Source organism: Adiantum capillus-veneris, chromosome 23 (genome assembly GCF_014529385.1).
Source record: "Adiantum capillus-veneris isolate H3 chromosome 23, ASM1452938v2, whole genome shotgun sequence".
In the NCBI taxonomy this organism is placed as follows: domain Eukaryota; kingdom Viridiplantae; phylum Streptophyta; class Polypodiopsida; order Polypodiales; family Pteridaceae; genus Adiantum; species Adiantum capillus-veneris.
In genome coordinates, this window is record NC_140953.1 from 79,482,750 (window position 1) to 79,499,914 (window position 17,165).

A 17,165-nucleotide genomic window follows, 5' to 3' on the forward strand; every position below is an offset into this window, starting at 1 on the left:
TAAATGTGGGTCACAGTTACTCATAGCCAACTTGGTTAACTTTAGAGATGAAATAGGAAACTAAATAAAATTTACAAAGTCTAGTCAACTTATCTACCAGCACCATACCAAGCCATCAACTCGTATGGTGGTTGGTAGATCCACATTAAATCTCATAGAGATAATGCACCTATGGTGCAAAATTCTTTGTAAGCTATCAATTTCATGAATTTTCATGCCGCTCCAAGTAGGCCTTTGCTAAACACTAGAACCCATAACACCTAGTGTGCATGCATTTAGCAAAAAATTATTTGAACTTGCGTTTTTCATGACTTTAATTGCCAATGTGTACGGCAAATTTTATTCTCATAGCACTCCGATAATAGGTGGAAAAACAATGGGTAAATAGCTCTACAAAAAGAAACTACTTATTGCCCATTACAATTACTTGAAAGCCTTGAAAAACCGTTGGACCATAATAAAATGTGAAAATCAATCACATTAGGGTACCAACAATGAAACATTTTCATTAACAAGACATAGCTATGATATATGTGTAAACAACCATTCTTCAATGTTGTTTATAATACTTGCAACCTCAACAAGTCTGTACTTAGTACCTTCTGGCCATTGAAATTGTTCCTAATACTACGTGCTAAAAATGGTCTAAATAAACGGATGTGACCAACACCTGGGGACTCTATCATGACACATCATTAGGTTACAAGTGCTAGTGTTAGTCTTAGAGACTCATATTCTCTACATGCAAAATATGTCTCAAAAAATCATGTCAAGAAAAGTGACATCCAACAAGTAGAGATGTATTTGTGTGTAGAGGTTACAAACACTCAACGACATGAGTGAGAGGAACCCTCATATACCTTTCTCCACATTGGCTAATCCAAAATCCATGAGTTCCTAAACCATGTTACCCCTCTTGTGACTAACATGTGCCAAAAATCAATCATCACCATGTAGGCCTATGATAGAGTAAGAGACAATGGAATACCTTGTTTCACTTCAATGGTGGAGTGAAGTAAATCAAATATCCCCTCTAGAGTGTGTATGTGTCCCATCACTGATTTGTATAGATCCATGATCCCCCAAATCAACTCAATGAGCACTCCCATCTCCTACGCATCAATATGGATTTGGGCACCATGTCAAATGCTTTGCAAAAGTTCACAAAGCTACAATAAATCCATCTCCCATGTGCCCTACCCTCAATGATGGCTCTGAGTGGAGAAGCCTCTCTTGAATGAAAAGTGCTAGCTCCAATATCACCCCCCTCTTGAGCATGTCTCTTTACTTTGGGACTATATTGCTCTATTGGTATGATCTGAGTTCAAGAGTATGTGGGTTGTAAACCAAAGGCTTCAAGGTAAAGTTGAAATATATTTGGTGATTCTACATGTTCACTTTCTTCCATCCAGTCCTCATCCATAGGTGGATAGTTCTTGAACTTCACCAAATAAAATCTTTGAACCTGTCCCTTGACTTTTCTTTATTTGCGTGCCAAAATCTACTCAGGTATCAAGATCTCATCCAGTTCCTCAACTTTAGGTTGATCTCTAGCTAGCATATGTTAGGCACATCACCACCCACAAAGGGCATGAGAAGACTCATGTGAAACTCATTGTGAATCTTCCAACTATCAAGAAATTTCAGCCTATATGAAACATCACTGATGCTATCAATGACTTGAAAAGGCCCATAGTAACACATGATGAGCTTTGGAAACAACTTTTCCTTGCCTTTTCAAACTGTAATAAAACCCAATCACTAGATGAAAACAACAATTTATGTCGGTGACTCGATCAACTGCTCTTTTATGCTTTGCTTGAGTCTTCTCCAGGGCAATCTTAATCTTCTTATACATTTCATCCATATTTTCCACACATTGATCTACTTCAAAAATCTTACCTTTTGTGTGAAAAATGGGGATACTATTTTTACCACCCTTAACAATCTCAAAAGGTGCCTTGCCTGTTAATGAATGCACCGTATTGTTGTATGCATACTCAAGCAATGGGAGATACTATTCCCATTTGCCCTTTTTGTCTGACACATAGCATTCGAGAAAATCTAAGATAATAGAAATAGCCTCTTTTGACTGTCCATTAGTTTGTGGATGAAATGAGGATGAAAAACTTCTCCAAAACAGACACAGTTGAATGTGGCATACCATGGTACTTGAACACATTGCACATGAATAAACTTTCCATTTGATCAAATTTTATCTTCTTCTTGACAAGAATAAAGTGGACGTGTTTACTAACCCTACAAATAATGGTCCATATACCATCATTTTCTGCCTTTCTCCTTGAAAGATCAAAGATAAGATTCATAGCAATGCTTTTCCATGGCTTATCTGGAATAGGCAATGACTGTAACAACCCTGGTTCCTTTTGCTTCTCAAACTTGACCTTTTGGAAAATCACACATGTGTGCACAAAGGCATCCACATATCTCCTCAAAGTAGGACATTAAAATAATGTCCAATCGCTTTCACTATTGCGTCTATACCAAGATGCCTTGCATGCAATGGGACATTTCTTTCTACCATGACCTTATGTTGCAATGGCCTCGTGAAAAAAAGATCCTTGCAAAATCTTCATCATTGGCATACTGTTCCTTCATGTCATCAAGCTCATGTTGATAAGGAACTGACACAACTAAAATTTGTGGCTCTCTTGACAATGCATCAGCCACAAAATTCTTTTTGCTTCAATTGAGCCTAGCCGCTTCCCCACTAGTCGGATTTTAGTGTCAATTGTCCCAACCAGCTACTGATTGCTTGGACTTGACAAGTGCAGTGAAACTCTTGACCATTGGCCAAGAATTTGGGATTTCAAAAAGAGGGTCCCAAAAATTAACTAAAAATCATGGGAAAGAAACCAACAAATAAAGTTAGCGGTTGCCATCATCTCGTGACATGAACTTTCACCCGGTTCCTTTGTTTTTTTCTCTTCACTGGAAGACTCTTGCGTCTCTAAGGTGGACACTAACTTGTCCATAAGATAAGTCAATGACCCTATTTTTCACAACCCATAAGCCTTCAAATGGTGTCATACTTCTTTTCTAAGCAAAAATTCGGTATCTCTCTGGGAAACCCATAGCAAATCCACTCAATCTGGTCCCCAAAGTGATCCTTGTTTATAGGTAAATATGTATTCCAAAACCTTTGGCAATAGTCATCCAAGGTGTCTTCCTTGGTCATCCTTAGATGATTCCAAGCTATTGTGATGACATCCTATTCATATTCTTTTATCAACCATGCCGAAGTGAAAATTATCTTGAATTTTATCCACTTTGTAGGTGCTTCCTTGTGTAACAATAGAGTAGAACACCATGTCTGTGCGTTTCCTTTCAAGCCAGATGCTGCCCCTTTGTACCTTGGAGTGTTCTAAGAAATGATGTCTTGAGAAGGCGACGTGAAAGTGTTGTACAAACTCAAGGGCTTGATGGGTGTCCTGATAAAACGTGCCAAACTTGAATGCTTGGACCCCATCATTGAACTCCCTGAACTTCTTGTTCTTTCTATTTCTGCTAGATTGCTTCCCATGCTTTCTAGACTTTTCCAAAGATATGATTCTCTTTCTTTCTCTTTGCTTCTTCTGTTAGTTCTCTTCCTCTCTAGAACTAGAGGATGATGAATTGTTGGAACTCTCTAATGCGAAGCAAAATCTAGCTCATCCTCGAAGCGAACATGCTTCTTGGATCTGCTAGCCACCTCAAAAGTCAAAATATGCCCAAATAATCGGGAAATCTATTGACTTCCTCTTCTTTTGAGAGTGATTCTTACTCTTCATGAGAGCGCTGAGTCATTGTTCTACCACTTCATCAAAACATTCCTATGAGTACAACTTCTGCTTGCTTGCATGCTTGACTTTTCTTTTTGTTTCCTTTTTGACTTGAGAGGAGCTTACACGGCCTTGCGCCATCTCACATGCACATCGTCAAGAGGGTAATTATACAAGTGATCCATGTACTCTAGTCCTTGGAATACCTGATCAATCTTTTCATGCGTGTGTCAACCTGCAACAATTGACGCTTCTAGTTTGCTCTATCGAGATTCCCCTCTTGAAATTTGCCAATTTTTTTGGATTGCTCAGAATTTTTTTTACTCCCATTGGAATCTTCATTAATTTCTCATGTTCCTTTGTTGGGAATTTTTTGTTCGTTCGTTTTGTCGAATTCTCTGTGAGAAGTTTTTGTTCGTTCATTCTCTTGGATTCTCTAGGAGAACCCATGTGTGTTGCAAAAAGGATTGGATCCTTCATAGAAGAAGAATCATTATGAGCTTTGATACCATTAAAAAGGCTTGGAACACTCCAAGTGACAAATCAATAGCAAAAGTCTATAGGGCACAAGCACAACGGAGTTTGATGCACAAATGCATTGGCTCCAAAGATTAGCATCCCTTCCGATATTTCTTTTTTCTTGAGTCATGAAAGTACAACTCTCGAGGGTCCTCTACTCTCAGACTCACATCCAGATACTCTCTAGAGTGAGAGGCCCAAGGGATCTTTTGAACTTATAGGGGATGCCCAAAAATAGAGCCTCAAAAGCATCAAATCAAAAGCACTACAACCCCAAAAGAAACTACCCTAGAAAAACCCACATAAATTTGCAATTAGCTACAAAAGTAAAACATGGAATTTCATATAGTCTACCATGTTATCCAATTAATGAAAACATGCAATTTTTGTACAACAATTCCACATGGCATGCCAACGCGATTGACAAAAATCAGCCTCATAAGCAAGCTTTTGGTACTTTGGATTTAGACTCCTTGATCGGTGCTCCATAAGTTCTTTAAGTTGGTAGGGGTGAGAATTTTAACCCCTAACCCCTTTAGGCCTTGGGCATCTTTTGGGTTCAGTTTCTCTTGTCTATCCGGCCTTTTCTCTTCTAGCTCGGCATGCCATGTCATCACTTTGTGAAAAATAGCCGGAAGTGCAAAAAGCAAGGTTAAAGGAAAGGTTGCAAGATGCTACTTTGTAAAGTTCAAGAACTATCCATCATTAGATGCAAAATGGATGGAAGAGTCTAAATGGTCGATTCACCTCAGTCATTGCAACTATATCTTGAAGCCTTTCAAATGGAACCCACAATGACTTGATGTAGCTCTATGGAGCAATGTGAGAGCATGGTTCATGATGCTCAAAAGAGTTGTTAAGCAATACTATCTACTCTTTCCATACAAAATTTGGGTGGAGAATTTTTTACTCAAGAGTAAATCGGAAGACTTCTATGCTTGCTATATGTGTGGTAGCTAGGTTGATAGGATTGTTTAATCATCCAAACACTACATTTTTGGAAGCATGTATATCTTTGATTCCCATCATATAGTATTAAGAGATATCACCAGGTATTATTGGCATGCAAGTGAGGTCACTTGCAGTATTTGAAGGGTGGGGTATGTCATTGAGAGGTGTATTTTTCCAGTTTCCTTCTTTAAGTATGTACTACATATTTTTATATATGTTTATTTTGCTTGTTTTCCCAGAACCCTTGAAAATCTTCAAGTGGACATTGCATGGCCGATGTGAAACGATTGTAGCTGGCTACAAACAAATAGGTTTCTCACATTGGGAATCTAGGTCAGTCAGTCAAGGACTGATCAAGTCAGCTAGCACTAAACTTTGATGAGTATGGAAGCTTGTGTGCACCAAAATGGAATTTGGGCCACTCATCAAGTCACTAACAATTAGATAAGTTTGTAGGAGTTAGGAAACTGAACCATAAGGGGCAAAGTGGACACATGGATGATGGAGAGCCACCTGCTTGGCTTCTCACCTTTCCAAAAGGTCTCATCCTAAAAGGGGGCACCCAAATATTAGAAGGGGTTGCCTTTGGCTTATTTGTGAGAGGATTTTCAAGTTTGAAGCTTTAATGGAAAGCTTGCCTTCTCCCTTGTCTCATGTAGCATGATAATTCTACTCTCAAGCATCTCTCTCCCCCTTACACATATGGTAATGCATTGGGCTTCTCAGATGACTATGTACACCTATGTGGGTTTTATGCATGTTTTTTGAGGCAAAAGCCTTTTGAACAAGAACCAAATTAGCTAGTTGCTAATCCCCCACATGTACACTACTCCATCATGGCTCCTTTTCCCAAAAACTTGGTTTTTGACCAAATTAGAGCAAAATTAGCTTTGTTGTTTTCATATCTCTCCTCACTCAGCTTGTTTGATCCCGTTGGGATGTATTTACACTGTGTCTGACTGGCCACTTTTGTGAGTAGCCACTTTTGTGGCCACTTTTCTCTGGAGATACCATCTTATTCATGCCCTTGGTTTGATTTTTTCTACACTACGTTGGGCTACTATTCTACTTATCATACTATCCGAACACATATAAATTCCCAAATTGCACTGGAAAAAGTTCTCGTCTGTTTTAACTAATTAATTGGTACCAATAAATTCATAAGTTCATTAGCATGTGCAAAAAAATCATTTTCATTTATTTGTAGCCTTGGCTATAAATATTACATCCCTTTGGCTTCTAAACAATTGTCCTCAACTGTAGAGATTCATGATATTAATACATGATGTCTAAAAAATCTTGCAATTTTGATGTTGTCATCCTCTGAGAGGAAAATAATTCTTGAACTTTACTAAATACTTATGATGAGTGCTTAGACTTTAGTTGGAGCTTTTGATGATGAATGATGGCTGCTAGAACAAGGATGTTTTCAGTTTCATCTACTTCAGGGGGATCTTCTATAACTAGTTTTGCAGGAGGTTTACCAATGAAAGGTCATTGAAGACTCATGTGAAAAGCATTATGGATTTTCCACATTGATGAAAGATCCAAGAAAAATGTGAGTTCATTTACTCATTTTATAATCTTAAATGGTCCGTAACATTTGTTGGAAAGTTTTACAACTTTCCCTTTTTGATTGGCTATTTCTTAAGTATGTATTTGTCAAACTTGAGAAGAAAAAATTGTCCTTCAACTACCTGCTGATCACGATGATGTCTATCTATTGCTTTATTATGTTTTTCTTGAGATTGAAGGATAGAGTGCTTCACTTGAGTGTAAGTGGTATCTAGCTCTTGAATAAATTCATCAGCTACAAATATCTTATCCTTGGTGAGAAGGGGTTGGGGAAGATGTGGTTTGCTGTAAATATCCTCAGAGAAGGAGCGTTCCCTATAGAGGAATGTGCAATGCTACTTACTCTTCTTAGCTCCCTTTGGCTTCTTTTCTTGACCTTTGGGCTAATATAAAGGCCATTCTTGAGTGGGATTATCTCTCTAAATAGAGAGATCCTTTTGCTTTGGATGAAAGGTACTAAACTCCTGCATACAAGGAGTTTCTTTTGAATGGAAATTTCCAGCAACAACTAGAGAAGATTTCATCATAATCTAAAGGCTGTTTGGAGGGTATTGTTTCATGCTTTTTTGAAGTGTTGATTGGACTTTAGTTTCACACTTGCACATCTTTTTGTCATCAAAAGCTTTAACATCAAGGAGAATCTCCTGGAATCCTATCTTGACTTAGACAGAAACTACATGCCCTTTTTGGAAGAGCCAATCCCATTCTTTTTGTCATTAGAAGCTTTCATAAAGGGAGTGACCTTAAGGAGAATATCCTAAAATTTGTCTTGACTTAGGTAGAGACTACTTCATGCCCTTTTGCAAGAGCCAATCTCATTCTTTCTGTATGTACGTATACTGTTCCCACTACAAGATCCCTCTGGGGTTGTGTTGGAGCCTTAATATGAGATATTTTTTGACTCAATAATGGGGAAATTTGAGGTGGATCCTCTATCATCTATGATTTCCCCTTTTAAAGATCTTAAGCACTTTCTGTAGTTCTAACCGAGCAAGAGTGTCTCGCAATTTTTCCATCTATTACCTGAGCCGCTTGAGCTCTTCTGCTTGTCCCACCATGACAACAGGTATTTTCTACCAAGGACCATCTCTCCTTAAAAAAGGAACTGCGGAGACCTTGCTCTAATACTGTTGTCACAGATAACAAAAGCATGCACAACAACACTTTTGCAATTGCATGGAGATGGTGGCTCATGAATGGTGCTTCACCACCTACATTATGTAGATTGGCTATTAGGGTGCTTGCATAGTGTGCTACCAACACTTTTGAGTGAAATTGGAGTACCTATAGAAGATAGACCACGGTGAAGTGTGGATAACAATGAAGATGACCAAGAGGCAGGGGAGTAGGTGACGATTGAAGAACTAGAACTTTGTGAGCTTGGTGGATGTACTTTGTTTGAATTGGATGTGAATCTTGAGGTGGATGATTGTCCTCCTAGAAGACAAAGAAGGCTATTGGGGAGTAGTGATGTAACATAGATAGAAATGTAGGTTAACATTATGGTGGGGTACAGACCAAGTTTAAGTCCTTTCACACAAGCCATGTAAACTCTTTATTTGGAACCAGTGCCAGCTATTGCTTTATTGTCTATCAACATTGGAGTTTAAGTGGAACCATTTATGACTTTGAAAAAGAAATTACTTGAATCAATTAATGACTTTATCCACTTTGCATCAAAGTCTATCACCATCCAAGTTAGAGTACATTTATAAGGTTAAGTGACAAGTCGTGTTTACCACCATTGTCTATCACCATTGTCAAATGCTACTTTAATGTCTATCACCACTATAATTAAGTACATTTAGGACAATAATATCAGAACCATCATGTTGGATAGACACCAAGTAGGACTATCAAAACATTTGCAACTCACTTTATCCACTTGTCTTGTTACAAGTCAGTTTACAAAACACATTATACACAATGGCACTTTCACAACCAAAAGTTTTGTAAACGAGAATATCATATTCAAAGATTAAAAAAGTCACTTCAAATTTTACAAGGCTTCTATTTTCATTGCAATGGTATCATATACAATGATTCAAAAGTCACTGCAATTCACTCCTTCTGACATCTATAAAGATAAATTTAGGTTAATCAAAATAGAGTCTCTCTCTCTCTTGCAATGGTTGCCACTAAGCATTGATAGTATTTCTCCATTTGGAACATAGAATACCCAAGCTCTTCAATGGCCTTTGCATATATGGCACTCATTATTCACCATGTTTTACATGAGGCATGTAAAATGATACATATGGTTGCAAGCTATTCTATTATGACCACTGCAGCTATGGAAAAACTATCCAAAAACTAGGCAAGGATCAATAACATCTGGTGTGTAAATGAGAGGTGCCCGCAATTTGTTGGGATGCTTGATTATGATCATGATCATCTGTTGTTGGAACCACTCCTTGATTTTAGGAAGCTCATGCCTAAGGAGCTTGATGTGTCTCTGTAAATCTTTGGAGTTATCCATGTCACAGGCATTAGGGGAAGTTTGAGGTCTTGTATTTTCCTTTTGACGTTTAGACAAAGTGAGTGCTCTAAGCCAATGAGGGGAGGGCCTCCATTACAGAATCTTATTTTTGGAATTACATTCAATTTTCTTAAGTCAATTTTCTTTAAGACACAATATGAGGTAGCTCGGTACATGTGGCCTTTACCTAAAAAAGGTCTCTTTCACCACGATCCCAAAGATTTTTTGAATCTTCTTACGGTCTTCTTTTCCATTCTTTTCCCACCCCTCTTTGTCTCACCTCTCCTTCCCTCCTCTTTCTGTTGTCATCTCTTCACCCTCATCTGCTCTGGATCCTATTCTCCTTAAGAAATGGAGTCAACCCGATCCAAATGCCCTAGCACATCCATTGAATCTATCACCACTTATGCCACATTAGATGAGAACAACCAATGGATCCCAATATCTGTAACCAAGGGTAGTTGGATTATAATGCAGTAGAGAAGGAGAAAAAAAGACTCATCCAAGAACCCATTCTTGTCATGCTAGAAAGGGAGAGCGAAAGACTTTCAACTTGTTGGATCCAAGAAGATAGTGAAAGAGGATTTGGTGCAGCATGTTTACATGTATAAGGAGCTTTACCTACAATCCAAAAGCTCAAATCTTCCTATGCACAAAGCTAACTATAAGTGTTTCACACTTCTCTTCTTGTTTGTTGTTCAAATGTACAAAAAAGATTATCTTTCGTACTTGATTGTTATAATTTTGGTTTGTGTTTCTCTACTATGCTCATACAAACTTGTATCCCTCAAGCATAGAGGAATGGCAACTAGTGGAGTGTGTCATAAATATTTTAGATATCTGGCATGGATCCATTGGTGAATATATTTACAAAGTGAGAACACATAGTTCTCTGGTAGAAAAGGGGATATTCTTTTATGATCATTTTTATTTCCTACCAAAATCTATGAAAGATTGGGCACTGTCATCAAGGTTGCACTGCCTAGTTTCAAAGCTATAGGTGCAAGATCTTTTATGATATCCAAAAGTTTTTAAAGGCCAACATTGCAAGCAAGATGAGGAGAGTTTCAATGTTATGCCTATCATTTGTGAATTCTTTGCAAAGCTTGATGTGAAAGTCTCTAGAATAATGATGCTGGTTAAGTGCTTAGACAATGAAGATGTGTTAGAATTTGTGGATGAGGGTTGGAGTCAAAAAATAGTGGATGGGGTCCTTTGCAAAGTGCAATCTGGCTATACCCAAAACTTCATTATTTTATTTTTTATAATCGATGGAATCATGTGAAGGGGACTTGGTTCCTTTAGATCAAAACATGGACAATTTCAATGAGAACCCCATTCAGGACATTGATGTATGGATGCACAATGAATACTTGACAACATTAAAGATAAGAACCAAGTGCTCATTGTACCAAGTGAGACAGGACTTACACAATGAGGATATAAATTACCTGCAACTTTTGGTTTTCAGCTAGCTAGAAAGAAGGTATGTAGGAAATTGTTTCTCTTCTAATAGAGAAATTTTTGTGTGACCTATTCTTACTTTTCCTATTTTTCAATATGGATTGCAGGTCCCGAGGAGGATTGAGAAGAACGTTTTATGCCAAGAAGTTCCAGAAGGAATAGTACATCTTCTGTTAAGAAATATGATGTAGCTAAGTAGATAATTGAGTAGATTACTTAATGGAGAGAGATAATTTTCACACACAAGAGATTATGGAGTAGAGAGAGAGAGAGAGAGTACACACAATATACGTGGTTCACCCAATGTGGGCTACATCCACGTGAAAGCAGCCACTTAATGGCTTTAGTACTTCAAACAAGAAGTAGGTTACAAAGGGATTATACCCTTAATAGAACTTCCACCTTGCTTCACTCTCACCACCTCACACCCACCTTGTTACATCAACTTCACACTGTGAAATGTGTGTAGAAATGGCCTCCTTTTATAAGCCAAAAGGGTTGCCCTCTCTCATGAGAGGCAGCCATGTGTAGCCGCCCTTGTGTAGATAAAAGTCCAAATCGAACCCTCCAATCCGCCCATGTGTGGCCGCCCTTGAGAAGACAAGTCCTCCTTTGAAATCGGCCACCGGCCACTGACCATTGACTTCCGACCACCGGCTACCGGCCAACCGGCCAATAGATCGGTCATTTTTCGACCACTTTTTGGCCACCATCCGGCCATAATATTCCCACGAAGAAAATTTTGGTTTCCAGCGGCGGTGAGTGATTTTGGTTTTCGGTGAGTGATTTTTCTTCATGCACGATGGCTTCTCCTCATAATGGGGGCCTCACAAATATGCGTTTTTACCACAAAAAATTACAAGGGTTAAATCAGGCTCCATACTTAACATCTTCTTCTAAGCTAAAGCCTGCTAAAGCCAATGCAAATTGAATCAAACTGGCATTTTGTACATATGTTGGTTGTCTCTTCTTGTAGCAGATTGACATTTTGTACATTTCCATATTAATGACAAATGAAATTCAAATGCCTTATCTTGTTTGATTTATTGTTCAAATGTCTTGTTTTATATCTTATTTGTTTTTTAATGTTAAGATGTCTTGTTTGATGTCAATGTCATCAATATTGTATGCCTTCACGACACTATGCCTTCAAAACACTATGCCTTCACAACACTATAAATAGGCCAATTTGATTTTGGTTTGTCACCCTTTTTCCTCTTCCTTTTTTTGTAAGAAATATGTCAAGAGACATGGTTATGGATTCTAGCTCCTCTTTGTCATTTCGTGTGAGCAAGAAGGAGAAGAGAAAATCTCATGATAAGGAAGAGGTGGAAGAGAAGTAAGAGAATGAAGATAAGGAAGAGGTGGAAGAGAAGGAAGACTGTGAGCCAGTTTTCACTATCTCCACTTGAAAGGACTCTCACCATGGTTGGCGGATATGCTAGGCCCTTGTGGGGTAGGGTTGGAGGATGGCATGGATTATGGATTGGGCCTTGATATGTTTTTCTTAACACAATTAACACTAGAATGGTAACATGACACTTTTATGTCCTTGGACACTTTTGTGTCCTGTTAAGTGACCATTTTGCTTGAATTATTTGAAGAGTATGAAAATGAATTTCTAGGTGCTATATATCCACAAAGTTGCCTTATGAGCTGAAAAAAACTTAGCATTTTTTTGGAGTATCGATCTCACCATTAACCTTACTCTTGCACAACATTTTTGAACCTAAACTGTGTGAAAAAACGTGTCCTATTTTTGGCTTTTTTTTCAATTTTTGGCAACTATACCACTCTAAACTTCATGTTTGTAAGGTTTAGATGGCTAGAGGTTATGACCAATTTACAAGAATTGCATAATCCTGTTTTTTGGCCAAAATTAGCACTTTTATGATTTTTTTGGTGGCTTTCTTGATATCCAAATTCAATTTTGATTGTGTAAGTGTAATGTATAACATAAAGCTAATCTTCCTTGAGTTTTGGGGGACCTAATATGCTATATAGCATAGTATGGGATTGATTATGAGGAGACGTTCAACCCCATAGCCAAGATGCCTATTGTTTGTGTGTTTATTGAAGTAGGTGCCGCATTAAAATGGGTGTTGAAACAAATTGATGTAAAGAATGCATTTTTGAATGGAGACTTGGAGGAAACTATCTATATGGAGCAGCCACAAGGTTATGCAAATATGAGGCTATGTGACCTTGTATGCAGGTCAAAGAAAGCGTTGTATGGGCTAAAGCAAGCATCCAAAGCTTGGTATATGAGGATTGTGGCATTTCTCATTTCATTAGGCTTTGAGATGTTAGATGCAGACCATTCATTGTATGTGCAAAAGAATGAGGGAGGAATTGTGGTAATATGCATCTATGTGGATGATTTGATTATTGGAGTTGATAATGTGTCTGAAGTAGAGGGCATGTAGGCTCTACTTATGCAAGAGTTTGACATGAAAGACTTGTGGGAGACTTGCAGTATTTCTTGGGCATTGAAATTATTCGCACAAAAGAAAGTGTATGGATGTCACAAAGGAAATATGCTTTGGATATGTTGAAAAAGTATGGTATGGATGATTGTAAGCCAATTGCAATGCTCTTAGATCAAAATTTGAAATTGGAGAATGATGCAGGTCAAATGCTTGATAATGTTACCATGTACATGAAGATTGTGGGTAGCTTGATCTACTTGACAATCTAACGTCTATACTTGAGCTACATAGTTGGATTGGTGAGATGATACTTTGGATTATGCACTCTTTTATATGCGGATTGGGTTGCTAGTAAATACGATCGCAAGTTTACCAATGTATTCATTTTCTCACTTGGGAGTGTTGCTATCACATGGAGTAGCAAGAAGAAACCTATGGTTGATCTTTTGAGTATAGAGGTAGAGTATATGGTGCTGCAGTGGCGGCATGTGAGGTAGCATGGCTGGGATTGCTACTTCACGACTTTGGACTATAGGTACAAAGGTCGATTTTCATTTATTGTGATAACCTCAGTAGCATACAGTTGGCACAAAACCCAATGTTTCATGCCAAGAACAAGAACATTGAGCTGCACTACCACTTCATCAAAGAGAGGATCTTTCTAGGCAACATCGAACATCTCAACTCCTCTCGTGATATTGTAACCGTCTCTTGTGATATTGTAACTATCTCACTATGGATATCATCCACTATGCTCTTATTGAGAGCCCTCCTGTTGAATTTCACTAGCGCATTTAGAACATTGCATGTATAGCATCTTTGCAAACCATAAGGGAAAATCCACGTGGTTTAGTGTTATCCATATGCAAGTAAGGTATATGGCTTTTCCATGCATGTAAATATCTGGCACAATGAATTTGTCCAACTTCAATCTCCCCATATGGATGGAGAATTTAGACACAATCGGCTCTGCTTCCTTCACCATCTCTGTGGTGACATCTCTATTGATGTCTTTCCATTGCTTGCCTTTGGCCATTGCCCACTCACTGGTCTATAAAGCAACTCTTGGTTGGTCGTTTGGTCCAATTGCATTTGCAAGTAAGTGTTTTTTGAATTTCTTGCATTTGCAAGTAAGTGTTTTTGGATTTCTCACATTTGTCCATGTCTCACAGAAACACATTTACAATGTCTTTAATGAGAAACATTCATTACACTATAGTTTCAACAAAAAAAACTTTTGTGCATCACACGCAACAATGTATTGCATGGTAATTAAGCATCACAAGAAAAAAGGGACACTACTATTAAGACCACCATGTCGGATATACAACACAAGTAGTAATTGATGACCATTTATGACTTTGGATACATCACTTGATTTAATTTATCATTGCAACCATATTCCATCACTATACAAAAAATTCAATTTGCAACACGGTGTCTAGAATTTGATTTAAATTTTCACAACACACCACATATAATTGAATCACTTTGCACCATGGTCTATAATTAATGAGAGAGAGAGATACAAATAGAATCCATGGCACATCACTATACAAAAAATTCCATTCACAAGTCTAATGTCTACAAATCTGATCATATAATTGCCATTTACATAACATAAAAGATTTTTGTCTACAAATCTCATGGGTATACATCTTTACAAAATAACTACATATCAAATAAACTAGAATCTAGGAACCATCTCACTAAGAAACCACAAACAAACTTATGAGTTAAGCTCTTAACATATCCAAATGGTCACTCATATTTTGCAAAGTCTTTCTCAATGCTTGGGTGGTTGCTTCAAATATTTTTTGCATATTCTATTAACAATCATGCCACAATAAATTTTCTTCCACTTTTTCCAAGGCACGTTATAATGCTCTGAATTTTTTTTTCACCATCCACATAGTTTCTTGATGTAGAAAGCAACTGCATATGTGTTAGTGGCTGTAGTGTATAAGCGGGCAGATTTTGGATTACAAAGCTCAAGGGCCCTCCATGAGCATAGGGCATGCTTCATTGAGTATGTAATACTGGTTGCCTGCTTCTCAATGCCTAGTCAAATTGCTAATCCCCAATCAATGACACCGATAGGGGGCACACCCTCCTTCGTGAAATCAGTCATGATGTTCCATGGGTGAAGGTCACAATGTAAGATTCCTTTGCTGTGTGCATATTCCATGACCTTATTAGGGCATCCATGAAAGAAGGCACCCACTCAAGCATATGCTTGCACATCTCCAACTCTTGCTCTACAAGAGGGTTCCTAGGAGCTTCCATTTGAGTTGCCAATATGTACCCTTAGGTGGTGGGATGCACTCTAACATATCACCCATATCCATTCCATTAACAAGGAAAGATAAGGGCCATCGCTCTTCATGCATTTGTGCTATGTGCCTTACAGTGCTCCTGTGAAACAACTGCACACTCACCTCTAGAGTGAAAGATTGGTGCTTCTCTACTTCATCTCCTTTGAAGTCCTTCACTACATATTGCACTTTGGGTGGCAACCAAGTGACTCCTTTGATAGTGCACTCTGACACAACGGGCACACAACTTCGTAGCTTTATTTTTCGAGCTTTCTACCACACTTGGCCTTGGGTATGAGGTAAACACCAATGGAGCATTGTGACATAAAGTGGGGTGTGCACTAAATGCTCGTGGTCCACCCTAGATTTTGCATCAGACCTTGACACTAGTGCATGTTGAGAGGAGCCTACAAAAAAGGAGATGGTTCTAGCTATGTGAATGTGGACATCTTTGACATCAATATTGCACGCTCTTTTAGATTTTGATCTTTTTGCATGCCATACGTTAGCCCAATGTTTTAGCTTTGCTAGATCTGGGCACCCAAGTCTCTCAAGCACTATGTCATATTGCTCACAACACTATCCATTAGCCTACAAATAGCCTTTGAATTGTAATATGAGATGTGTGCCCGAACTACTTCAGTTATGTTCTCAAAGAAATGCTCTTTGTTATGTGTCTCACTCTCCAATGTGGAGGTGATATCCTCCGTGGCCAAGACACAGATACATGTGACCATGAGAGTTTTGATCTTTGTTTTTAAATCCTTCCTTTACACAAGATCCATCTATACTACAATGAGAACATTATTTTGTGATTTTTAAAGCCAACATAGATTGAAATTTTATAGCAAATATGAATATCATTCAATGAAGCTAACAAGTCGGACAACAACTCTAGCAACCATGGACTATCTTAAAGAGTAGGGCATCATTCAAAGGTACTAACAACAACTCCAACCTAGTAGTAGAGCTGATGCTGAGAGTAACACTGAACCAGACTAAAAGCAAGGTATCTAATAACAACTCTAGCCCAATAGTAGAGCTGATTCCAAAAGGAACGCCTAACTAGCCTCAAAATCAGGGCATCATTCAATGAGACTAACGACAACTCTAGCCCAATAGTAGAGATCATGCCAAAAGAAACACCAAACTAGCCTAAAATCAAGGTATCATTCAATGAAACTAATGACAACTCTAGCCCAATAGTAGAGCTGATGCCAAAAGGAACACCGAACTAGCTTCAAAATTAGGGCATCATTCAATAAGACTAACGCGACAACTCCAACCCAATAGTAGAGTTGATGCCGAAAGCAAAACTGAACTAGCTTAAACCATAGGGTATCATTCAATGAAACTAATGACAACTCCAGCCCAGTAGTAGAGTTGATGTCAAAATCAACATTGAACTAGCCTAAAACGTAGGGCATCATTCAATGGAAGTAATAATAACTCCAACCCAATAGTAGAGTTAATGCAAAAAAAACAACGAACAAGCCTAAAAGCACGTATACATAGATTGCACACAAGACATAGAAAGAAATCTATTAGCTTGTATAACAATGCTCCAATAATAGAACTAATTCCAATGACAATACTAATAAAGCCACCCATTAGTCAAAGGGAACCAACTATGTTCAACAAGGACACTTCC